At 37.7% G+C, this 27,134-nt stretch overlaps 1 pseudogene; it reads right to left on the bottom strand.

The window, feature by feature from the left end:
- Window positions 1-25,178, bottom strand: LOC128315372 (elongation factor 1-alpha 1-like; annotated as a pseudogene).
- Between the last annotated feature and the right edge of the window lie 1,956 nt (window positions 25,179-27,134).

Below are 27,134 nucleotides of genomic sequence, written 5' to 3'. Positions count from 1 at the left end.
TCATAAGAAAGAAGGGTTCCAGAGCTTCCGATGTCCATGGGGTTTGAGACTCAGGATCAGAGTAAGGACTTGGGTGAACTCGGAGTCGCCACGGAATGTGATCAAAATGGTTAGACTTGGATGCAATGCAACTTTATGTGATGTGGCTGGAGGAAGGACCCAGCCTGGCGATGGAAGTTCAGAATTCTGAACTGAATTCTGCAGAATGAAGAGACCAGAGCCTCTGCCCCCAATTTCTGTGGATGGGCTTTGCAAGGAGGACTGTCCAGTGTACTGGTTCTCAAACTTGTGCCTGTGCCAGAATGAATAGATGTGCTTGTTGAAAATGCACTTCCCTGGCCAACGCTAGAGAACCTAATTCATTCTGTCTGGAGGGAGCCCAGGAGCCTTTACTTTACCAAGACTCCAGAGTAATTCTGAAGGAAATTTCTGACGAGAAAGCATGGCTTAGAAGGTAAAAATGAGCTAAAAGAAGTCGTAGAGGCCATCTCCAAATTGGTGGCTCCCAAAGCTGTAACAAATATAGAATCGAATACAATTTTTCTTGAGGGCATATATGGGAAGACAAAGTTTACCATTCATTAGCACCTCCCCTTATTTAGGTTATAACACAGAGACACCACATTATGATGCCTCTGAGTTTTAGAAGCTATTAAAAATTGCTAAAATTTATTTGACTTTTTTCAACTCAATTAACTGTAAATAACAAATTATGTATGTGACAGAGAGTAAGGGAAAGGGAAGTTAATTTTAAAGTAAAAAAAAGGGGGGGGGAGCCTGGGTGATGCAGTCAGTTCAGCCTCCAACTTAGGCTCAGGTAACAATCTCACAGTTTGTGGGTTCGAGCCTCGCATTGGGCTCTGTGTTGACAGTTCAGAGCATGGAGCCTGCATCAGATTCTGCGTCTCCCTCTCTCTCTGCCCCTCCCTAGCTTGCACTCTGTCTCTCTCTCTCTCTCTCTCTCTCTCAAAAATAAATGAACATTGAAAAATTTAAAGTGAAAATAAATGGGGGGTTCAAATCCCATTTTTTTCCTTAGAGAGCGTATCATGATTTACATGCTATTTAACTGCTCTACATGTCAGATTCCTTGGAAAATGGAAATATTGTACCTCTTGAAAATAATTAATGTTAAAAATTGGTAGCACAGGCATAAGCTTCTATTGCTATATATGGTACATAAAAGCATTCCAAAATTTTTTTAATGGATTGATGAATGCAAGAAAAAAAAAACATTAGGATGGGAGAGATGCCTTTTATGGAAACAAATGAAAGATTGACTAATATGGTGTGTTAACTTTCAGTTTAGTGGCACGCATGATGGACCATTATTATTTTGGATTACCATTTTTTCCCTTTTCTTCCATTTTTATTTTTCCCTAGCAGAGTCACCAGTGTAACTTGTCTCCATTTTGTCCTGCTTTGCTTTCATCCCCCACGTAAACTGGGTGTAAATCCTTGAACGTACAATTTAAACATCACCAGAGTCACGTATCCTCTACGTCCAGTGCTGTTTAACAGGAAAGAAAACTTAATCCTTTTATGTGTCTTGAATTTTGAATATCTTTGCCATGTTCTTCGGGCCTGTTGCGAATCTCCAGAGTACGGACTGCAAGTAGTCCCAGTGAAGTTCCCAATTACTGGGGCTGTCTTCCATGTTAACCCTTCATTTGGCCTCATTTACAGGCATCGCTGGCTCATCTTGATTTCGCTGGGAGGGAGGCAGAACTGGCATTTTTCTTGTCACATTCCATTTATTTCCCAGCACATATTGCAGCATACATTAAGTTCATTTTCTGCAGAGTTGTTATTGAGGTGTACAACCACGCACAGTTGGATGGCCTTGTGCTCTGCAAATGGGACAGAGATGAATAAGGCAGACAAAAGGACGGCCATAGAAAAGGTGACTTTTCTAATCTGTAATACATATTTCACCCTGTTCAGATCCCCCAAGTTTTCCCCAGAACTAGAAAACACACTGTGACTGGTGGGTGGATGGCACTTTTTTTTATTTATAAGCGATTTCACATATATGATTTAATATTCATAACAACACTTGGACATAGGTAGGGATCCAATGTTCACTTTAGAGAGGCTGAAAACCCAGGCTCAGAAAGGTTATATAAATTGCACAAAGTCAACACAGCTAGTAAACCGCATGCAGAACCTATGTGAAATCTTAAGAGTATTATCTATCTCCCTCCCAACAGCAGGGTCGAAAGTAGATAAATAAAGAAAAGGAAATATTGCTTGGGTCTTCCATCACAGATTGCCTAATCAAAGATTGGTTGAAGGAAAGTAACAAGTTGAAAGTTCAAAATTAATGGAATGGCACTTTGCTTCCCTTTTGGCTATCAATTCTTGACTTCACAGTTACCTCAGATAACAGCTGTAGGCAGTCTCTGGCCTTGAAATCAATACCATTGACGTACCATGAGGCCAAATCTCGGGTCTTTAACACATTTTGTATACTTAGCTCTCAGTCATGTTGCTGAACTAATGTTTAATGGTGAAATTCCAAAAAGTTGTGTTTGGATTTGGTAGGTGTCTTAGTTTCTAGCTATGTGTTTGGAATTGTTAGGTGTCTTAGTTTCTAGTGTTCTACTCTGTCCTCTGAGGATATTTTCCTTCAGTGTGACTTTTAGGACCACCCCTGAGTGGAGCTGGGGTGTGGCAGCCCTAGATTTATGGCTAGCTGTGACCCAGGCCCAGGTTTTTCCTTTGTCCATCATTCAGTCATAGGAACCTTCCGGGAAGCCATAGGTATGAATTGATGGAGAGGGATCAGTAGAAAAAGGAAGATTCTATTGTAATCTTGGCCCCTGTAGATGTAAAATACTCATATTTTTTGATGTTCTTAGGCCTGATTATGAATCCATAGTACAATGGATTGCTGCACCCTACCCGTCACAAAAGTACGACTTGTTGAGAATCTAAGGTCCCACACTTCCTTGTTGTCCCATGTCTGGGCATTCTGTCTCAACAAAGACCCAATTGAAATGGAGAATAGTTTAAGCTGTAAAAGACATAGCTTTGTTCCAGAACCCTACAGATCTCTGTTTTGGCTCCTGTATTAAAACTTGCAAGAGATTCCATACGGTATCCTTATCCGCTGCATTGTATGTGTTATATGGTCTAATCAACACAGCAACTTGTGCCACAGTCTAGACGCAAAAGTAGTACTCATCTAAGTTGTGAAAAAGGGATAAGAACAATGTTACCAAATGCAATGTGGCATGTAGTATCTTCAAAATCCAAACGTGCCTCTTTAGTTGTAGAAGGTAAACAAGGAGCAACTTGTTTTTTCTCTTAGAAAGAATGCCTTCACGTGCCTGGAAGTACTGTAACCCTCTAAACTTACCTTTAAATCTTTACAGATTTTATCTCCTATGCTTTGGCATGCATTTGTCTTATTAGGTAGCTAGACTGCATATCAGTTATTACTCACCATGTCTGGTTAGTAAGATGTCATCAATGGAGTTGATGCTGCATAGAATTTTAAGATGTTAAAATTCATTTTGGACCATAGTTTGACAAAGCGCAAGGATGTTAATATGGCCCCAGAGCAGGACAGAAAAATGGATTACTGTATTCCTATGTAAATTCAAACTGCTTTGTGGATATACAAGAATGTTTTTAGTAGACCAGTTACCAAGTGCCAGAGGTTATACTGATCACCATGAGATCATGACCTGAGCTAAAACTAAGAGTAAAACACTTAACCAACTGAGCCACTCAGGAACCCCAAGACCAAATGTTTTTAAAAGTATTCTACTTTTGGAACACTTGCATAAACCAAATTTCACTTAGAAATTTAATGTACAGAGCAGGCAAAGGTGGAGCTTCTCAAGCCAAATTAGAGATAGGGCTGGCTTCACCCTGGCAGTTCCTTGATGAAAACCTAAGGCTCTGAGAAATAGAATTAGAAACCATGTCCTTGAAGGAACAAAGAAACAAAGATCCCTAATATAAGAAGGTCAAGAATAGCCAGCTACCCAGTATATGAATCTTAAGAATTTCTTCTACCACATACCCTCTGGGTATTTATCTAGCCTCTGCATAAACAATTCTAGAAAGCTAATGTTCCTACATGGTTAAATTCCCTAACAATCCTTCATTCCAATGAGCCAATATTTAGATCAACACAATTTTCAACCTTAAGCAATGGTCCGAGAATGTTACTATGATACGGTACATGGAGTTGGTCCTTGCTATCTTTCAAAGTGATAAGGATACAAGTATTATGGATGCGATTTATAGTTTTGGAAGGTATGTATTAAATTGTGTCCTCTCCCCACAAAAAATTAAATTGAAGTCCTAACCCCCAGTACCTGTGAATTTTGACCTTATATGAACATATGGTCTTTGCAGATTTAATCAAGATGAAGCCATACTGTAGTCAGAGGGCCCCTAATACAATATACCTGTTTCTTTATCGGAAGACTGCTCTGTAAGGGCATAGAGATAAAGGGAGAATACTGTGTGAAGATGAAGCAGAGATTAGAGCAAGGCATCCAAACACCAAGGGACACCATGTGTCTCTGACCATTACCAGAAGATAGGAGAAAGGCATGGGAGAGATTCTCCCTCACAGTCCTTAGAAGGCATCCACATTACTGACCTTGGTTTTGAACTTTCAGCCTCTAGAACTGACTCAATTTGTGGTACTTTGTTATGGCAGCCTTAGGAAACTAATACAGAAAGTTAGTCTTTCTTTCTACCTTGGTATTTAAAAAAGTCAATTGAGGAATTATATCAAAGTGATTGAGACAGATTTGGAGCTTAAAAAAATTTGGCTGAAATAGTATTTTTTTTACCTGTTAACTGCTGGATTTTGGACAAATACCTTAACTCTAAAAATCTCAAAATATGGATTATATTAATTTAGAATTATAATAATAGTGCCCACTTTTTAGAGCTCTGTGAGATTAAATGATTTAATGCATGTAATACAGTTAACATATAGTTAGTACTCAATAAATATCAGTTATTACTATTATGGTGATTATTATTATTACTATAAAACCTTTGTATTTCAAAGAAAGAATGGAGACATTTTATCTGGCATTGACTCACTACTCCATAAATATTTATTTAGCATCTTTTATGTTATCCAGGAACTACATTAGGAGTTTAAAGCACAAGATACAATGACATCATATAACTGACATTAATAGAGATGATATTCTATTGAGAGAAACAGCAAATTTTAAGCCAATAAGTCGAAGGAAGAATTTCAGAAAATTTCAGATACTAAAATCTGTGACAAAATAAAACCTCTGTGGGGTGACAGGGACAGACTGGGAATATGGAGAAGGCAACTATGGACTTTGAAGTGGAGAGAAAGTGGACTTTGAAGAATTGTCTGTCCTGAGAAAACTTTTTAAATTCATTAATGTCAATTTCTTTAAAAAAAATGGTTTTGTGTATTTTTGAAAAACATGATTTGGGTAGTCATAGGCCCCAAATAGAAATAGGTCCTATTTGAAGCAAAGAAATGTAACCAGAAGAAGTAAATTTAAGGTGTAGGTAAGAAGGGGTGCATTAGGATGAGACAATAGGTAATAGAAGACAAAAATAAGTACATCAGCGGGGCTTCGAGTCCTTTCTTTCCCTCTGAGTAGGGAAACTGGCTTTGGTTTTGCTCGCTGAGTCTTTTCCATCCCACTGAGAAGAGTGCTGCTGTTTTTAGAATAGGAGGATTTGGCACCATTAAATCCAGAGATTGAGGAAGTGGCCAAAACAAAAAATCCATGTAGGTTTTGTCCATGAGAAAAAGAGTCAGAGAGGGTTAATGAGACTGCTGAGACTCTTTCCAAAGGTGGGAGTCACAGGGGCATGGATGTCACAGGTGCGCATGGGAGAGTGGTACGTCAATGAGGTGAGGTGAAGGTAGATGCAGAGTGAAAGGGTAAGGAAACTGGAATTTTTTTTTCCCCAGGAGTATGAGCATTTAGAGAATGGGAAAGAAGGCAGATTTTAATAAGATTTGCAGTGAACTAAGTACTTCAACGTGTTTTGGACTTTTAAGAAAAGTAAGTAAAACCATGATTTATTTTGGGGGGTGTGTTTCTTTAAAGGCATCATAAACTTTGGGCAGGGGCCTCGAGGACCATAGCATCCCCAGGGTTACAAAAGCGTTATCAGTGCTTCCTCCAAAGACCCCATTCCCATCCATCCGTTCAGTTGATGGTCTGAGTTCTCTGGATGCTCCAACGCTTCTGTTGGTGCAAATAAATAAATAGATAGATAAATAAATAAATAAGTAAATAAAAGCCCCTTAGAATTTAAGAAATTTTATAGTTCGTCAAGTAAGTTTGGAATAAAATCTGTTTTCTTTGCGTTGCAGCATAGATGAATCAGTTACCTTTGAGCTGCTTCTGGCAATCTATCGCACTTTAGGAGTTTCCAGTTTGTCCCATGAAACCCTTGTTTGAGTCTCTTGGATATCTGGCATCCAGATAATCCTTTTCTTAGCCATGACTCCTATTTTTGCAGGGGAGTAGTTTCATCCTATACTCCAGACTATCCTGCACTCTAAGCCTGGGGCTGCCTTGGACTTGGCTGTTCATTTCAAAACTTTGGCTCAATATCTTTTCATCAATCTTCATTTTGGCTTGCCCTTGCTCATATGAAACTTCTAGAAAAACCTAAAATCATCTGAGACTCCACGCAAAACTTATACCTTCCCTGAGCTACATATTTGAAGCCCCATGCCTGATGTGCCCACCATTTTCCAGAGTTGCTGACCATTGATCCTTGACATCTAGACTGAATATGCTGACTTCTTCCGGAACTTGGTCTCTAACTGCTGGCCGTCTCAAAGGGTCTCCAGCCTTATATACTTTTCCCTGCGTCCTCAAAACTGTTCTCTTAGCCTTAACACTTAAGTATCAGTCCCATTTTCTTTACATATTCCATGCCAATGGCTCTGTCACGTGGTCTCCCCCAGCCCAAAGTGCTTGACGAATACCGACTATGTATCGAAACACAATTGTACTAAATTAGAAATATGGAATGGAAAATAAAAAGTGATTTTTTTCACACCCTTATTGATATCCAAAGAGCTTTAAAGATGAAAAAATAGACACTGTTATTTGTAAGTACTAAATCAACTTTAATGGAAAGCTGATATTTCTTATGCATGTCTATACCTTTATCACCCTACAAAAATTTCTATACTTAGAAAGTGATTGGCTATCGGGGAATGGAACTCATCGACTGGGATTAAAAAGCCCTCAAATTCTCAAGTCTGTTGGCTTACTGAACCAACTGAACGATTAACCATTAAATTATGCTTGAAATCCTCCTATGGTTTCCTACTCATAAGAACAAAGATTTTCATTGTAAAATATACTTACAAGTAAAGCATATATATCAGCAACACTGTCTTTTAACTCACACAGACAGCTCTTCAACATAGTCTCTGATTACTTTGCTTTTTCCACCCTATTCCCTTTTACCTTTGTAAAACAGATTTCTCTTCTGAGCAAGATATACCTTGTCTCGATATTTTTTTTCTGCATGAATCTCATGTACGAATGATATGCATGGCTTTACTACAATATTCATTTATCCTTATTCTGATCTATTCCCATCCCAGGCCCACCAGGTTTTTTGTTTGTTTGTTTGTTTGTTTTTTACATTTCTTTGTTGTGTTTCAATGGATTTCTTTGCTGAAATCAGAGGTAAGATGAATGTGAAGCCATTGAAGTGTTCACGTATTGCAACATCTGTGTCCCTAGCCTTTGTCCAGAGCACACATCCATTGAGCTTCCTGTCATATAGGTAACCTTATTCCTTCTTGGTGCACTGATAGTAATTTGTACCTAATCTCATCAAATTTCCTACCTGGATCCAAGTTGGGAAGCGTAGACTCAGCGTCCGTCTTAACGCTGTCTGCAGAGGAATATGGTGAGAAACAGCTTGTGCTTTGACCTTGCTAGCCCTTTAGTAAATTACATGCAAGGGTAAAGAGGATGATTTTCTTGCTGATAAAACACATTCTTTAATCTCCTTTTTCCAACAATATATTTAATGACACCAGAGGGCATAAGCCCTCTGTTGCCTAATATAGTAAATGCATAATTAAACACATAAAATTAAAAAAAATAGCCTTTACAAAGAACATTATGTTTTATACAGGAAGAGGAGACTTCAGAATGGTATACAAATCTTTCTGTCCTGCAGGGAAATGCACCTGCAGCAGCGTTACAAAACTATGGATGTCAGGAGGGACTTGTTCCCACTACTGTATGTGAGATGCTTTACTTGTAATGCTGTTATAACAAACCCTACGCTAATGGTATAATTATTCCCATTTTACAGCGGGAACTCAGAACCGGGAAATGACTCACCAAGTTAGAAGTGGAATCTGGATTCGAAAAAAGTCTGGTTAGTCTAATAGCTCTTGTGTGGTTAAACTGCAGCCCACTATGAAATTCCTGCAAATAAAATGGCTATTACGGTTTTCATCTCTTTGAAAGCAAAGATACAGTGTCCCTTAGGGGTTTTAGATAAATAGGCAGGGTCTCTTAAAGTTACAATCATAGGGCATGAATTAGACATACTATTAAATATATGTGTACATATGTGTCTACACATTTATTACATATTCCACTATATATTTTAATATTATTTTATATATGTTTATATATATTTATAGTTTTATATATGTATATATATTTATAATATAACTATATTATATTAACATATGTTAATATTATGTCTTTGAAACCTATGCCTTATAATTGCAACTTTCGGAACGTTATTATACACTAAAATGTATTGTTCTTGTAGCTTCCTGACCTCATGACGTCGAGTCCTATTCAACAGACCCATTTTTCCTCAACCTAAACACAAGATATATATTAATGGGATTCATTTTTAAAAGTTTACTCCTATGATTCTCTGGGTGTGTTTCTTTGCTCTTTGTTTCTTCTTGCCTTTTTTATCTATTCATACGTTATCATCTTCACTTAAGCCTCTTGAGGCATACGTATTTCAAAATTAACAGAACATTAAAGTTCTGTTTCACAAGGAAATGGGGGGATAAAAATAAGGAAAGTATAAGGAAACCTACATATATGTGGCACTCCTCCCATCTTGTGGGTTTCCTGTGTTATCTATAGACCTCATTTACTTTTTCTTTTCATTTTTTAATCTAGGGTAGGGGTGATTTTTGACGGAGTATTTTGAATATTTTGGCTCAGCTCCTATACTGCCAATTATTTAAACCTAACATACTCAATAATAAACAAACAGAAAACAAAATGTAATTTATTCTCAAGTAGTTCAGAAAAATTATATCTACACCTGTGTCTATAATCTATAGCTATACTGGGGCACCTGGGTGACTCAGTTGGTTAAACGCCTCTTGGTTTCTGCTCAGGTCGTGATCTCTCAGTTTCCGGAGTTCAAGCCCCACGTCAGGCTCTGCACTGTCACTACAGGACCTGCTTAGGATTCTCTTTCTCCCTCTCTCTCTGCCCCTCCTCCACTCACGCTGTCTCTGTCTCTCTCAAAGAAATAAATAGACTTTAAAAATAATACTCTATAGCTATACATACACCTGTATCTTATGCCAATACCTTTTCAAGAAAAAGAAGAAAGCTAATGGCAAATGAATGGGCCAAAATGATAACAATAGATAAATTTGGGTAATATTCTATCCTTATTCTTGCAATTTTTCTTTGTTTCAAATTACTTGCCAATACACAATGTATCTCTCTTCTCTCTTTCTCTCTCTCTCTCTCTCTCTCTCTCTCTCTCTCTTTCTGTCTCTCTCTCTCGTCTTCATAGATACTAGTCCAGCAGTTACCCCTTCTCCCACTGTATTATCAGTCTTTCTTCCTGTACTGAATTAGTTTGAAAAACCTCTCAATGCCCCCCATCCCCTTCTTCTCAGCTATTGCATACTTTCTTATGGACCTTGCCAGAAAAAAATTCTTCTAGAGGAGAGTCTGTACTTGTTCCCATTTATTTCCCCCTCATTCTATCTTAGAACATTAGCTTTAACATAATATAATTAATAATTAAAACCCAGCTCCTGATGTTCCTTTCTAACCTATCTTTCCAACTGTCTTCCCATCGAATTAATGGTAATTCCATTATCCCATTTGGCCAAGATCCTCTGCACATGTATTGTCTTCCTCTTTTTCTCACAAAGCACATTAATCTATCAGCAGACTTTATAAGTTCTAAAATCATATATCTATATCTATATCTGTATCTATATCATCTATATCTATCTATATCTATCTAAAACCTTGACCATTCAACTCCTCCACTACAACCTGATTCAACCACCGACCCCTTGGGTTACTTCCATAGCCTTCTAATGGGTCAGCTAAGCGTGGGTGGTTCAGTCAGTTGAGTGTACAACTTTGGTTCAGGTCATGATCTCAAGGCTCGTGAGTTCGAGTCTCACGTTGGGCTCTGTGCTGAGACCTCAGAGCCTGGAGTCTGCTTCAGATTCTGTGTCTTCCTCTCTCTCTTTGCCCCTTCCCCTCTCCTGTTCTGTCTTTCTCTCTCAAAAATAAATAAACATTAAAAAAATTAATGGGTCAACCCATCTCAATTCTTGATTCTCTGGAATGTGATCTCAGTACCGTATCCTGAACAATTATTTTAAATAAGTAAGACCAAGTCATCACTCTATTCAATACCTATAATATCTTCAATTTTGAGGTCCCAAAGTCCTTACAAAAGCCTAGGAAGCCCTTTAGAATCTGTCCGCCCCTCTAGCACTCTTCCCTGGGCACACCCTGACCCACACCTCTTACCTGATGACTTTAACTCTTGTACAGAGACTCCTTTCTTCCAGCCTCCCTAGCTGCCTCACTGTCCTTCAATCATACCAGCATGCCCCTGCCTTGGTACCTTTGGACTTCCTTTATTTTCCTTCAATTTTTCTTTCCTAAAGATTTGCACACATGAACATTTTTCATAATTTCGTAAAAATTTATTTTGCGAGAGAGAGAGAGAGAACAGGGGAGGGGGAGAGAGAGAGGGAGAGAGAAAATCCCAAGCAGTTTCCACACATCAGCACTGAGCCTGACTCGGGGGTTGAACTCAGGAACCATAAGATCATGACCTGAGCTGAGACCAAGAGTTGGACGCTTCACCACTGAGCCACCCAGGCGCTCCTACAGATGAACGTTTTTTAAACTTTACTCAAATATCACCTTTGTGGTGGTCAAGTTCAAATTCATGACACTGCATCATACACTCCACGTGCTCCTTGTTTCCCCTCCTTTTTTCCCATCATAATATTCCAATACAGGCTATATGTTTGTTTATATCTATTTGCCCACTGAGGATATATCCTTTCTGTGTGCCAGGACTTTGTCTTTCTGGTTAGCCCAGAACTGTGGCTGGCTCATTGAAAGTGATCGATAAATATATCCACAAAGAGTAACTGAATCCTTTTTAAAGACAATCGTCCAAGTTGCTTTTTCTGATGATTGAAATTAAAATAAGTAACTGTACAAACTGTACATTTGTATAGTTGATTAAAAGGAGATCCATATGCTGAAAAAAAAGATGTAACAAATACATGTGTTTGTGTTATTTTTCTCACAAAACTTAAACTTATCAATTCTTCTCTCTTTGAGGTATGAAGCCTCTAGAAGCCTCTTGGCTACTTTTACAACCCAGGACTGTCCTTTTCAAAGGACCTGGGGGTCATGCTTTTGAAATACAATCATCAAGGAAGATAGAGCCTCTATTTGCCAGTCTGTAAGAGGGTAGAAACTTAACTTCAAAGAGTAACCTACTCCAAGTTGTAAAAAGATACCTTGTAAAGATGGAAGAAAGTTTACTTTATTTTGGGTAAAGCCAGTTAGTAAACTAAGATGCCCTAATATCCCGCCTGCAACCCAGGCTTTGTCTCATAAGAGCTGATTATCAGGACTTGATCTTTCCTCTGTCTCAGGTTGCTGGCGATAGTGTTGGAATGAAATCAATTTCTTTATTCATCTTATTACAGTCTTTGGAAAAGGGTGGCTCACCAGAAGACACTCCTGGGATCTACTTAACAAATGTTAATTTAACAAAGTTATAGCACGGGTCCATTAAAGAAAACTCACTTAAAATATTTTTTTCTGAAACTGATATAAAAACTCATTTTTCATAGAAATGAAAATCATTTAGCCCCATATTCCATAACCAATATATGAAATCTGGAAAGTGCTAAATTATATGTAGCTATGTTGGAGAAAGGTTTTTCCAAGCCTTTCATTTTTAAATTTGGCACTTAATGAATTTGGTCCTACAGAAATGAATTTTCTAACTCATTCTCATCAAATTATTGGTGAAGGTTTTGTGAAGGCAGAAAGTACATGGATTGTGTATGAAACTTCACTGACAGTCGGAAAATTGAGTAGTTCAGACACTGTTATCCCACTTTTTTGCTCTCTCTCCTACTTTTTCATCCATCTTCAATATAAACTCCACTGGGACTCTTTTAAAGATTTTTTTCAATTACGTATTTATCTCAGAGACTATCCCTCTAGCCCTGTAATCTCCACTTCCTTTTATATCACATTCACTTTCATTCAACTATTTGATTTTCATGCTCAAATTCTCTGAAGTGAATGGTTTCTTCATATTTCATGATGTGATGCTATACCAGTGCATTCACAACCTAAAATTAAATTTTCCATTTTAACTCTATAACACTGTAAGTGCCCAGATAATCTTCCGTCTATTATTCTTTCTTATTCCCTTAAGGTATTAATCATTTTCAACTGTCCACTCCTCCCAGCTTTCTCTATTAGATTTTTATTGTGATTTATTTATTAACTTGCTATTGGCCAGGAATTAATTTAATATTGCTTTCACAGGAAGAGACAAGAAGGGACAAAGATGTAGCATTTAAAATCAGTAGACTTAGTTTGTTACTGATGTGGCTACAAAAAGAATATACAGGAAAAAAAATGTTTTCTACTTATTTTGTGCTATTATGTTTAGACCTGAAAGTGAGTGTTTTCACTCATGTAACTTATTACCTATCACCTTGGAGATCTGACTCCACCAGCTTTTCGTTATTTCTGCCACTTGCAGATTTGAAGTGGAAGGAGGTCTTTAAAACGGACCAGAGGATTTTAAAAAAAAGATTAATTGGTGTTTCGTGTCACACAGCCAGGTTATTTGTGCTTTCTGTGTCTTTGGGCTATTTTACAACTCTGTAAATTGTAAAAAACTGCTAATAATACAAATGAGTTTTGTCCACAGAAATGCTAAGCATTTGTGTCCAGTAGAATGCAATTGATTATTGCTTTGTGGATAGACCATTTTTTGCATACATTTGCAAATCTATTTAAGCATTCTCTCACTGAATACAAATGTGTGAATTTTTAAATTTTGTTTGAACTAATTTGTAACCTCTTACTGATTTCCTTATTAACTCATGAATTGAATTAAATCACTGGCAGGTTCATTTCATATTTGTATGATATTCATCATTATGCCCTCTTTTTAAACTTATTCTTGAAACAACAGTAAAGAAAAGCAGTTCATTGCCTAATGTTAAGTCACGTGGCTTTGACCTAAGAAACATGCTAGCCAAGCACTAGGTTTATAACCTCCTCCATGATTCAAGTATTAAGGTTCCCTTCTCCTACTGTTCTCTGGGCCAAAAGGTAAGGAGATGTCAACCCTATTACTGTTATGAGGAATAATTCCAATAACGTTCAATATTTAGAGTGTGTATGTGTGTACATGTACACATGCTTTAAGACGATATTGGAAATCAGCCTTCTTTATGTAGCTGCAATGTTCAGCCAGAAAATTTGGAGCCAGCCCAATCTCCAGACTTTGGAGGCTGCTTGAATCCCATTGAGAGCTAATGTAAGCGTCTTCCAACAAAAATGCAATGTTACTGACAGTGCTAGAATTCATTATAGCTTGCTTTACAGCAATTAACATTATACAGATTCATCCTTAGTTTTTATAACATTAATTCCATTATTCATGTTGATAATGTCTATTGCAGAAGCTATACAAATGCATACCACTCCCCCAGACTTAAAAAAAAAAAAAGACCTAACTTACCAAAGCAACAGAATGGTTGTCAAACTAACATTTAACATTTTTATTTTTCATAAAGATATTTACTTTGACTCTTTTTCTTGTATTCTTTTTTTAAAAATTTACATCCAAATTAATTAGCATATATTACAATAATGTTTTCAGGAGTAGATTCTGGTGATTCATCCCCTGTGTATAACACCCAGTGCTCAACCCAACACATTTCTTCCTTACACATTGATTCTTTTTATAGAGTTAATAAAATACTTTCATTTTGCAGGTGAAGAATGTTATCAAGAAACCATCCTGTCCTTTTTCTTTTGCTCTATGACCTCTCCCACTACGTTAAATCTCTGTTTTTCAATTCTGCCTTATAAACATCTCATAAAAACTACACATTCTCTCCATTCCCTGCCACTGGAATAAATCTGGCCACCTGGACTTTATTATCTGGTTTCCTATAAACACCTCTCTTACTCTTCATCTCCTCTTTCTGATGATTTTATAGGTTCTAGTCTTCTAAAACACATGGTCCAGACTCTTCATGTTACATATAAGATCTTTCTTGTCCTCTCCTCCAACTATTTTCTAAATTTCATCAAATGTACCCATTAGATTTTAGAGCATCTCTCACCCAATTCACATTGCAGCCACTTTCAGAACAACCAGATCAAGACATGATGCTCATCTTATACTGCAATCTTCATACACTGATAAACTAAACAGTCTCAATGTTTACTTCAAGTATCTCCAATTTTTATTTTTTTTCTTATCTTATTACTTTACTTACCCTTCCCCAGAGGTTCTCACACCTGATGTGTCACCTTGGTCCTCTAGGAAGCAAATGTTAAAAAGAAGTTAGAAGTAAAACCTTGTAAGGGGTCCCTGGGTGGCTCAGTTGGTTAAGTGTCTGACTTCGGCTCAGGTCATGATCTTACGGTTTGCGAGCTTGAGCCCTGCATCGGGCTGTGTGCTGACAGCTCGGAGCCTGGAGCCTGCTTCAGATTCCGTGCCTCCCTCTCTCTCTGCCCCTCCCCTGCTCATGCTCTGTCTCTCTCTGTCTCTCAGTAATAAATAAACGTTAAAAATTAAAAAAAAAAAAAAACAACAGAAGGAACACCCGTGAAAGCTAAAAGGAGCAGGAAGCAGAACAGGCCATATCAAGGCACCAGAACGCAATGGAGATCAGAAACCTGTGAGAGGGAAGGAGAAGGAAGATGATTGTACAAGGGAATCTCAGACTGTGATCCAGACCTGACAGCATATGAGACAACCCTTTGAGAAACTGCAGAGCAAAGATTACCCATTGTAGAATTTCTGTATTGAATAAAAATGGCCAACCCATACCTCCACCACACCTAGTCTGGACTTGGGCTGCTCAGGTGAAGTGTGGTTGGCTTAAAAACTGAGGTACGTCCCAAGGCTGTCAACGTTGTCAATGTTGAAGCTGAAGAGCAAATTCTTTGTTGAAAAAAGACTCCACCAGCACACGTCCTGAGACCATACCCGGCCAGCCTAAGACTTCTGTACTGTGTGATTTGGTACATTAAAAAAAATGTTCTCCCATATTGATCTGGCATGGCATTTTGTCTGGCTCATTCTAGAGACATATCTCTTAAGTCTGTAGATAGGTTACACTCATACTATCCCTACAAATTGGAGGCTCTCTCAATTTCATAGTTTTTATTCACTTGAATGGTTACCTGTTTAACCCTGACAAACCAAAAATCAACCTTTGGGATGATCACATGAACACTTTGGTGTGCAACTAAGTCGAACTATCCGCTGGTCACCTTCCACGAGAAACTGAAATTAATTCAATGAAAAATACATCTCTGGTAGCCCTATGTGGTAGAGTGGAACAGAGTTCACACTATTCACTACCCATCACTACATATTTTTATTCCAGAGCCCCTCTGTATGGAAATATTATACCTCACATCCACTGACAAACTTAGATATATGACTTACTTTAGCAGATGAAATATGACAGGAAGTGACATGAAGTACTTCTGAAGAAATGTCTCCAAAGCTATCAAAGTTTAACTATTACTCCTTATATATTTTTCTCTTCTGCAAGACTACAATGATAGAGACTCAGATAGGGGCTGTCTAAATATAAAATTTAAGAAAAGATGGAAAAGACGAACAACAAAGAAATCATGTATAAGCGTCTCACAATACACAGAGTGTGAGGTAAAAAACAAACCTTTGTTATTTTAAAGCCATTGAATTTTTCTGAGCTGTTTGCTACTGAAGAATACCCTAGCCTAAGAAGATTGATGCACTTTGCCTTCACTGGTCAACGTTGGGGTTTCAGTATGGTGGGAGCCGGGGTTTGTATTCTGGGGCTAGTTTCTTGCTATCCCATGTCTCTTCAGTAAAACAGAATAAGAATAAGACTTACTTTGTTTGGCTCAAACTCCATGTGGTGTCATAAACAGATGAGTTCAAACATGTAAGAAGAAGAATTCCAGAAGGATCCCTGGAACATAATGGAAGCTTCCAAGATGCTATCTGTCAGGTGCCACGGTGTCCACCAATGCTATTGGTTCTATCCCTGGTCTTCCTATCACTACCACAGCCCAATCAAAAACATTGGCTCGATCCTAATTTCCCAATTCTATCACTTACTAAATTTAGCATCTGGCATAATTTCTTTAAACAATTGAGCCTCGGTTTTCCCACATAAATTACTTCATATACATAAGTGTTTTATTAAATATTTAGATGACAACGAGTATATCAGACTCCTCTGGTGACCACCAGAGTCATTTTCCAAATGGGTTCATTTTCCAAATATTTTGATAAAGCAGTGGCTTCATTTTGTTATTAATTTCTAATGATCATATCTAGTGATTTTTTTATTGTTCCCCCCCCCCCTTTACTCTTAGACTGATAAAGGCAATCTGAACACTCTCAAACCTTTCAGTTCATCTTTTTGAATATCCTAATATTTTATTTTCATACGTTTTCATGTATTTCTTGCTCTAAACAGAGGTCTAAATAAATCGTTTTAAATATCAACATATCTGGTAGAAAGGAAATTCTACAAAGTTGTATGCTAATTTGGCAAACACTTGAAAGTATCTGAATGGTCATAAGTGATGGCGCTTCAAGGAAAACTCTTTCTGGAAGCTGTTCTTTCTACTGTCATATTTTCAAGGCTGGAGAATAATACTCTGTTTCATTTCTTTTACCAGGAAGTTAAATAAAAAGACAACCTTTGTTTCTTAGGAATCCTGTAAATTTTATTTCCTTAATTTTCCGATGTCTATCTATACTTGCCACATAAAGCGTCTTTCATCATCTGTGCATGACCTTGATATTCATTGCAACCTATTTTCCTGAATTCCACACAGGTTACAAATACATTGTTACCAAAAACAAAGCGGAACAAAACAAAACCATATTTTTCAACATAACATCATTCATCAGCGAGAGAAAACAAAGTACAAAGTCTGATGTGAAGTTAGCTTTTCTGATACTCTTGTGTCTCTTCCTATCATATAAATCTTTTGCCCTTTAAGTTAGCTTCTATGCTAGGCTTTTTAGATGTTAAATGTTAAATATTTTCCCATTATTCTCTGACTTTCTGGCCTTCTTGACTTCAATTTCTCTTCAAATTCATCTACACTCTACTAATGTCAAAGTTACCTTCATAAGAATTAGAATTAATTATTACACTTTCCTGAGTTCAACCTCCATAGACCCCCTAACATTAACAGGCTAAAGGTAATAGTACTTCACAAGAGCTATTTGTGAAAAGCTTTCATGAAGTTGCTGTTTCATTTGATTCCTGTGATGCCACCTACTTCTGCTTATTCCTTAGATCCTTCTGGATTCCTTTCCTTAGACCTTTAAATATGGAAAGTGCGTTCTCCACAATTTTGTCCCTTCTGTCTGCCCTCCAACTTTTGTACTTTTCCCGTAGAAATCTCAACTGCTCACCAGCTGTTTGGGGTTAAGATCGTCTACAGCCCTAAACATTTTCCCAGGTGTCACTTCTGTGTTTTTTAATGATCGGGCCAATATCTCCTCATGAATGGTCTAAAAGTGCCTCATATTAATTGTGTTGAAAAGAAAAGTGGCAGAGCACCTGAGTGGCTCAGCATGTGACTCCTGATTTCGGTGCAGGTCATGATTTCACGACTCTGAGATCAAGCCCCACGTGGGGCTTTGTCCTGGGTGCGGAGCCTGCTTAAGATTCTCTCTCTCCTCCCTCTTCTTCCCCACAGTCTCTCTCTAAAAAAAAAAAAAAAAAAAAAAAAAAAGAAAGAAAGAAAAAGAGAAAAGAAAGAAACAAAGAAAACGTGCTTCCCATGTACCATCCTCTTCACCCATTGCCCCACCAAAAATATCATCTTCTTTTCCTGCTTTCCTTGGATCCATTATTGGCATTATTGGCACCATTAGTGTCTTACGACATAGATTTCAAATTCTTATTGAATTGTGGAATTGGAAGAAATCTTATTATCCAAGCCATCTCTCAGAATGCCTAAATTTCCTCAACAAAATTGACTTCTGTCCAAAGTATCTGTGAACTCAGCAATTATAGGTTAAATTGTGTGTTTATGTATTTTCTCAGTACATTTCAAGCTTTGCCATGAAAGAGAGTTAAAGCCAATGGACTAGAATCATCCTTTTCTTTTTTTCTTCACTATCTTTCTTTCTTTTTTTATTCAATTATTTCCAAATTCTGTCAATTCATTCTCCCCGGTATTCCTCAAATGCAAACCTTTTCCTTTTCCTTTTCCTTTTACACCATCCTCAATTTTAGCCATATTCCTGGATATTCCCTCTGTACTACTGCCACGCTAATTCGCATATAAAAGAAAGAGACCTTGAGGTGCCTGGGTGGCTCAGTTGGTTAAGCGTCCAACTTTGGCTCAGGTCATGATCTCACGGTCCGTGAGTTCAAGCCCCGCGTCGGGCTCTGTGCTGACAGCTCAGAGTCCACAGCCTGTTTCAGATTCTGTGTCTCCCTCTCTCTCTGACCCTCCCCCATTCATGCTCTGTCTTTCTCTGTCTCAAAAATAAACATTAAATTTTTTTTTAAAAATAAAATAAAAATAAAATAAAATAAAGAGACCTAGCCAATGAACATTCAGGACAACAATCCGAGATGCTGGAGAGAGAGAAGCTCACAGAATTTTCTTCCTAGTGGTATTAGTTTCTTATTGCTGCTATAAAAAATTACCATACGTTGTGCCTTAAGACATATTTGTTATTGTACATAAAAGTGTACAATAGGTCAGAAGTTCTAAATTCAATATGTTTTTTTTTTTACAGAGGCTTTTTGGGAGAATCCATTTATTTGCTTTTCCAGCTTCTAGAGGCTGCCTACAGCCTCAGCTTATGGTTTCTTCCTTCACCTTCAGAGCCAGCAATGTAACAACTTCAAATATTCAACTTTCTGTGTGTGTGTGTGTGTGTGTGTGTGTGACTCCCTCTGTCTCTCTCTGTCTCTATCTTACTCACAGGCTTCCTATAAATTCCAAGTTGGTGAGAAGATATGACATGAAAATGCTGTGATCTAGGCTAAGAAACTGGAGGCTGTATCTAAGAGATGGCAGAATTCACCACCAGGGGTTTTTATGAGCCTAACAGGACTCTGTTTAAGGTGATTTTTCTAACACCTTAATTAATTTCTACTATTAATTCCTGGACCAGAACTTTTCCTATGCCCCAGTCTCCCAGAAGAAACTCTTATAGCCACATAGATTTGTTATCATTTTCACCAGAACTTTCTGGATATCCTCTTGTCTAATTGGGGATGCTGTATATGGTATCTTCTTTCACTTTTGAGTAGATTTTAATTCCCTCTAGAATTTAGATATTTGTTTTAATATCATTCGTCTAAGTTTCAATTTTTTCTCATATCTGGGGGCAGAGCTCAGAAATCCAGACTTCTGGAAAAGCCTTGATAACTGTAATAGTCCCTTAATTCACTTTTCTGTCTTCAGTATCTCCCCAATCTTTGCCTCTTTCATGTTTCTGCTTGTTTAAACTGCTTTGATAAAATGTTTCATGTCTCTTTCTTAGGAACAATTAAGGGTTTCCTACAGCCTCCCAAATGATATATAAACTCCCTGTCATTGAATTCAGGACCCTCTACGATCTGTCCTCAAAACTAACTTTAGAGATTTAACTTACGTATTTCTCTATACAGAGCTTACTTCTCACAAGGGAGATACAGCACATTTTTAACTTCTGCTCGTCATTTAGTTCGTATGTGTAAAAGTACCATTTGAAAACCGTGTACAATCAATTGTATGAGGTAAGAGTCACTGCACCGTGAAATGGGGTCTCCTCATTACCCATAATAATTTCTGCTCATGAAGTTTGATAGGCTGACCATAAATAAGGTATTCAGGTGGTGTGTATTTCTTTGGCTATACATTTATAAGCTCATGTAGCTTTCACCAGTGACTCGTTCCTTCCATACAAACCTTTGCGGTCAGGTGAGAGGTCAATGCCACATAACACAGTAACCTGAAAAAATGCCTTCAGATTCTTCAAAAAGAATAAACTGCTCTCCAGAGGTCATTTTAAATGTGGCCTAAATATTTCTATTCACATTTTGCAAGTGGTCACTCCTAAAAATAATCGACCTTGCTGGAAATTTTCATTGTTTCAAAAGGTGAAGCGATGGTAGAACTTTCTATTGTATCATTATATGACTCTTGGACAAGAGCTCATCTCTTTCTTTCTTTCTGTCTTTCTTTCTTTTACTTTCTTCTTCTTCGAGAGAAAGAGAGAGTGAGAGCACACATACACACACACATGCACACACGCACACACACACGAGCAGGGGAGGAACAGAGAGAGAGGGAAAGAGAATGCCAAGCAGGCTTAACATGGTCAGCAGGGAACCCAAGGTGGGACCTGATCTCATGAATCCTGAGATCATGACCTGAGCCGAAATCAGACACTGAGTCAGTCGCTTAACTGACTGAGCCACCCAGGCACCCAAGAGCTCATCTCTGAGATCAAATTCTTTGGCTGTTCTCTGAAAATGCTTATATGTGTAATAGATCTATAAATAAAAGCATTAGGTTTATTTTTCCCTCATGCTGTTCATAGATCATAGTACAAACTGCCAACATGCCATTTATGTCCTTATCTTTACTCACTGATAGAACCAGAACTGAACCTGAGAGAGTACTGTAAAAGTTTAGTTGCCCACGCTATTCATCAAAATGTCTGTCTGGAAAAAAGAAACTCGTTGCCATGAGAAATAATACTTTGGTTTTTCAGACCTCCACGGAGAGAAAATATCCAGCGTTCACAAAATTCAGGCAATGTAAATTAGCAATGTCTCCAGTTCCCCTTGTTCAACAATAGTAAGTACTCAGGGAAGTGTGTAAGCATCCTTGGAAAATAAATGGGAGGTTGGTGACTTCTGCACAAAGTCTCCTCTAACTAAGGAATGTCATTTAGTTAAAAATAGTATCAGTGACTGAACTTAGGGATGCATTTGTTCTAAACTAATTTAAAATGTTTATTTAAATCTGGGATAAATATCATAGACTACATAGTAATTCAAAAGGTCTAAAATGTTGTTTCTTTTTTTTAAATTTCTTTTTATTTATTTCTGAGACAGAGAGAGACAGAGCATGAGTGGGAGAGAGGCAGAGAGAGAGGGAGACACAGAATCTGAAGCAGGCTCCAGGCTCTGAGCTGTCAGCACAGAGCCCGACCCAGGGCTCGAACTCACAAACCGTGAGATCATGACCTGAGCCAAAGTCGGTCGCTCAACTGACTGAGCCACCCAGGCGCCCCTAAAGTGTTGATTCTAATACAAGAAAAATTATTGGCAGAATTATTGAAACTAAATGAAATGGAAACCTTTATGATTCTTGAAACAAAGCAAGAAAGGAGGAAAAGAGAGGAAAAAGGAAAAAGGAGGTAGTGTGCCATATTAGACAACATGCTAATTATAAGTGTCTTGCTTTATTAGTTTTATGATAATTGAATTAAGTCACAATTACATAGGAATTTTTTTCTGTGTAATCTAAGCAATAAGTGATATTTGTATCGATCAGGCCCAAAGATAAACTGATAATATTGTTTTTTTAAATTATTTCCCATGTATCTAATAAACTGAAACTAATCAAAGCATTAAATAAAATATGTCCAGTTCCAAAACCTTGACCTTGAAACCCATTGTGTGTGTGTATGTGTGTATATATATGTGTGTGTGTGTGTGTGTGTGTGTATACATATACACATGTCACTGAGCAATAAGAAAGAGTTTGCAGACTAGATAGATTCATAGGTGTAGATAATTTTAATGGGTAAGAGATTTTCATGACCTGCCTGAAGACAATATTGATGGCTTTCCCAAAACTCTCCCAGTGAGAAAGAGAAAGATACTGTATTGACAAAAATTTTCTACCGAAAAATTCATGGCATTGCTAAATTGATAGGGACATTATTTTAAATGCAAAATAGATACATTTCCTTATTTGAAAATGTCTTCAAAGAGCAAACACTTTTTTTAAAAACAGACATATTTAAGAGCACCTGGGTGGCTCAGTCAGTTAAGCACCTGACTCTTGATTTCAGCTCAGGTCATGATCTCACAGTTCGTGAGTTTGATCCCTGTGTCAGGCTGTGCGCTGACAGTGCAGAACATGCTTGGGATTCTCTCTCTCCCTCTCTCCATGCTCTGCCCCCGCTGGTACTTTCTCTCTCTCTCAAAATAAATAAATAAACTTCACACAGAAACATAACATTGAATCTATACTACTTTAAACATATACAAACTCGGTTTCAAATTCCAAGAAAGAAAATTAGAAAAAGATATTTAAGACGGAAGGGAATATTAAGACTTTCACATATCTTTAGTATTGTTAGCTAAACTTTTGTAGGATAGTGGGGTTACTTTCAAGATAGACAGTTCATTACCTTCTCAATTGTGTAAATAATACCGCAAGCAAAAATTAGAAATATCCCTTAATTAGGGCAATGCTATTTTTATTTATTCTAACTTTATGTTTTTTCAATAAGTAGATCCTACTTTATATTTTTAGATGTCATGTTTTAAATCTAAAATGATTAAATGGTATTTATTAATTTGTGTCTTGTAGCTGAATAAAGTTTGGGGATTTCAAGGAAGTTATATATATACCAAAATCACACAACTACTGGAAAAGGAAAACTTTTTTTGAGATTATACCAAAATATTTACTCAATATCGATGTCACTACAAAAAAATCATATGAAACATACAGCCATTAACATTACATATCTCTGCTTCTTACAACATAGCTTACATATAGGCAAAATTACTCTTTGCTTGCCTGTCCTAATCTATGAAGTATTGCAAAAAACACACCCCCTCCCATAGCTTTCCATTGTACGCTTAAAACATAAATGATTCCTCCCCTTTGGAAAGGTAAATAAACTTTCAATTCCCACCTCCCTAAAAACGTTTACTCATAATTACAAATGCTGAAGTTTCAGCAGTGAAATACCAGAAATAGACTAAGAACAACTGGTCTTTTCTTTTCATCTAAGTCATGCTATAGAAAGATACAGTGGTGATGGTAAGAAGGCAAAGGCTTTTCACTAAATTGTGTTGCAACATGTTTCAAAATCCTGTGTCAGATGTTTGGACAGGTTGCTTCCATTAAGAAGTACTGATTTTAGTCTACAGCCATACCACCCTGAACATGCCCCATCTCCTCTGATCTCCTCCGATCTCGGAAGCTAAGCAGGGTCAGTCCTGTTTAGTATTTGGATGGAAGAAGTACTGATTTTAAAAGGCAACAATTTAAAATCTTTTCACACACACACACACACTCACACACACACACACACACACATAAATGGTCCACAAAACATTTTCCTTTCCTTCTGAAGATTTTAGGAGGCAAAATGAAACATTAACCAGTCTTTTCCTATTAAACTTAAATGGCCAATTGAGACAAGCAGTTCAGAGACCATTCTTCCAACACTGATTAAGACTGTGGTGACATGTGCCAGGGAAGCTTTCGTTATGCTTTCTGAACTTTGGGGGCAGACTTGGTGACCTTGCCAGCTCCAGCAGTCTTCTTGTCCATTGTTTTGATGACACCCTTAGCAACTGCCCATGCCATGTCACAAAATCCCAAACCCAGAGGAGGATAGAGAAGGTCTCTAAATGCTTGGGCTCTCCAGGAACCATTTCAATAATGGCAGATCACCAGACTTCAACAATGTGGGGCCATCTTCCAGTTGGTTTCTCCCCATAAAGTCAAATACATTTTCTACTTCATCTCAGCAAAATTACAAGCAATGTGAGGTGTGAGACTTTTTTGCATTAAAGGAAATTCTTATTAACCATATATTGTTCATAAATGTCCCTTTTTAAAAAAAGAAGTCAACTTTCTAGAAGAGTACAATCCTCATGAATGACTTCAGCTTTGCATCATGAGTCTTGTAGTAAAAAAATCATTTTTTTTACAGTATGATACTTTCCAAATAAACTCTTAAAATCATCTAGTCTTACCTTAGATGTTACAATAAAACAGATACGAAATAGACAACAAAGTATAGTTTGTGTTTACAAAAAAAGCTGTACGTACAAACAGATTTAGGTTATAAATGTATATGTGCACCTGAATAGGTGCATACCCAGCATTAATTTGGTCTGGATGCTTCAGAAGAATCATTTGAATCTTGAAGTCAGCTGCTTCTCTTGGTGGGTCATTTTTCTCTGTCACCAGCCATATGTCCCAGTAGGTATGTTTGACAGATGCCTTCTTGACACTGAAGCCTGCATCTGCCCCCAGAAAGAGCTTTACTCAAAATTCCATGGTGTATTTTAACAGACTCCACTTCATTTGTAATGCTGACTGGAACAAAGGTGACCACCATGCCAGGGTTGAGAACACTGTTCTCTCTTCAGCCCACAGGGACGGGACCCATAGCACCAATTTTGTAGATATCCTAGATGGGCAGAAGAAAGATCTTGCCCTTTGGACATTTGTCAGCAGAATGCAACACAGAGCTTCCAGCAGTGCCGTTCCATGGGCATTTCCATCTTTATGGGTGGCTTTCCATTCCTTGAACGAAGGTGTATTAGTACTTGAGTCCAGCATGTGGTCACCGCTTCAACCAGAAATTCACAAAAGTGTTACTGTATTGAGATTATACATGATATTATGCATGAAGATAGAGTTAGCTTTTCTCTTGGCCGTGGCTGTTCCAGTTGTTCCATCGTATCACCAAGAAAGTCTGGAACCATGGCACTAAACTTGACTTATGAGAAGTATGCTAAATAGCAGTAGGACTAATTACCTGTTATTTAGAGCCCACCCAATCTCCTCTGATGGAACCCTGTAATAGCTCATCTCATTATTATTAAAATTCTATAAATAATAATAATAATTTTCGGGCACCTGTGTGGCTCAGTCGGTTAAGCGTCCGACTTCGGCTCAGGTCATGATCTCGTGGTACGTGAGTTCAAGCCCCGCGTCAGTCTCTGTGCTGATGGCTCAGAGCCTGGAACCTGTTTCAGATTCTGTGTCTCCCTCTCTCTGACCCTCCCCCGTTTATGCTCTATCTCTCTCTGTCTCAAAAATAAATAAACGTTAAAAAATATTTTTTAAATAATAATAATTTCTTCTTCTTCTTCTTCTTCTTCTTCTTCTTCTTCTTCTTCTTCTTCTTCTTCTCCTCCTCCTCCTTTATATAGCCTGGTTTTAGTTGAGAACTTGCCCCTAGGCTCTGCTGAGCCCAAAGTGTCTCACACATACTTTGATGGTACTTTTGCATAGTCTGATTTGTCTCTATACAATTGTTTGTAAGTACCTGCAGTACCCAATCCTGTGTGATAGCTGCAGTTGGCATTGTAGGAGGAATAAATGAAATTATCCTTTGATGCATGTTCGCGTCGCAGACCACCCTTGGTTTGACGTCGCACACACTGACAGAAGACAGTATTGATGTAAGGTTGGAGACATAAGGGTGCCTGCGTGGTTAAGTGTTTCTTGATTTTGGCTCACCGCTTATGAGATCAAGACCCAAGTCGGGTTCAGTGCTGACAGCACAGCTCCTGCTTGGAATTCTCTCTTTCCCTCTCCCTTTGCCTCTCTCTTTCTCTCTCTCTCTCTGTCTAAAATGAATAATTAAATGAGTAAATAAACATTAAAAAAGTTGGAGAAATAACTCAATTAGGCTTTTTTTTTTAAGTTTTAAAGAGAGAAAATTATCAAGAATTCTCATGGATTCCCTGGGCTATTTCAGTGAAACATGGAGGAAAAAGAAGAAGAAAAAAAAAAAAAAACAAGGCTGCCAAAAATCCTTTTTAAAATGCAGAGACCTGATTCAAAAATGGAGTCAAGAAGGCATATCACCCTTTGATACTGAGATTCTTCTGAGGCTGCAAAAAGATTAAGAATGCTTGTGCATTTGGACTCATTTTAATGATGATACCAAAGTATCACTTAATTTTACATCTTTGACCAAGTGTTATTCATGCTTTGATAATAAGGATTCCTTTTGGACTCCTGCTGACCAGGAGGAGGGCAGGATAATTGACTTACGAGAAGGATTGTTGGGAGGGCAGGATAATTTGTGGTAGACTATTAGCTCAGGTCCTCCAAATGAGATTCAATTCTGGGAAAATATTTGAAATTATTTTGCAAAGAGAAAGCAAGATTAAAGCACTGAATAACTTTGAGACAATTAAACTGGTGAAAGCATTTCTATAGTTGGTTTCAAATGAAATGAAATAGGAGATAGATGAAGTCGCTATAAAAATTTTAAGAGATTACAGTAAATATTAGATGGTCTGGCTGGTCCATCAACTCCTTAGACTATAAAACTACTGGAACAAATTCACTCAAATTTTCCTCACCTAAATGAGCTTTTAAAATGTGATGATAACACAAATATGGAAACTATGGTCTCTTCAGAACAAGTACTGATTAAAGTGCTGTGAAATAAAAGACAGAAATACGATTCTGTGTGATGGGTTGATAAGGGTCCCTTGACACAGGAATATGAGAGATCTGAGAAAAATTACATTGATATGGGTTAAATGCCTGAGGATGATAAAGAAACTATTGGATACTATCGCTCAATGTAGTCATAACCAAATTGGCTAAGGG

The sequence above is a fragment of the Acinonyx jubatus genome, chromosome C2 (genome assembly GCF_027475565.1).
Source record: "Acinonyx jubatus isolate Ajub_Pintada_27869175 chromosome C2, VMU_Ajub_asm_v1.0, whole genome shotgun sequence".
NCBI lineage: Eukaryota > Metazoa > Chordata > Mammalia > Carnivora > Felidae > Acinonyx > Acinonyx jubatus.
Note: the sequence above shows the minus strand (reverse complement) of the source record. Positions and strands in the feature narration are given on the sequence as shown.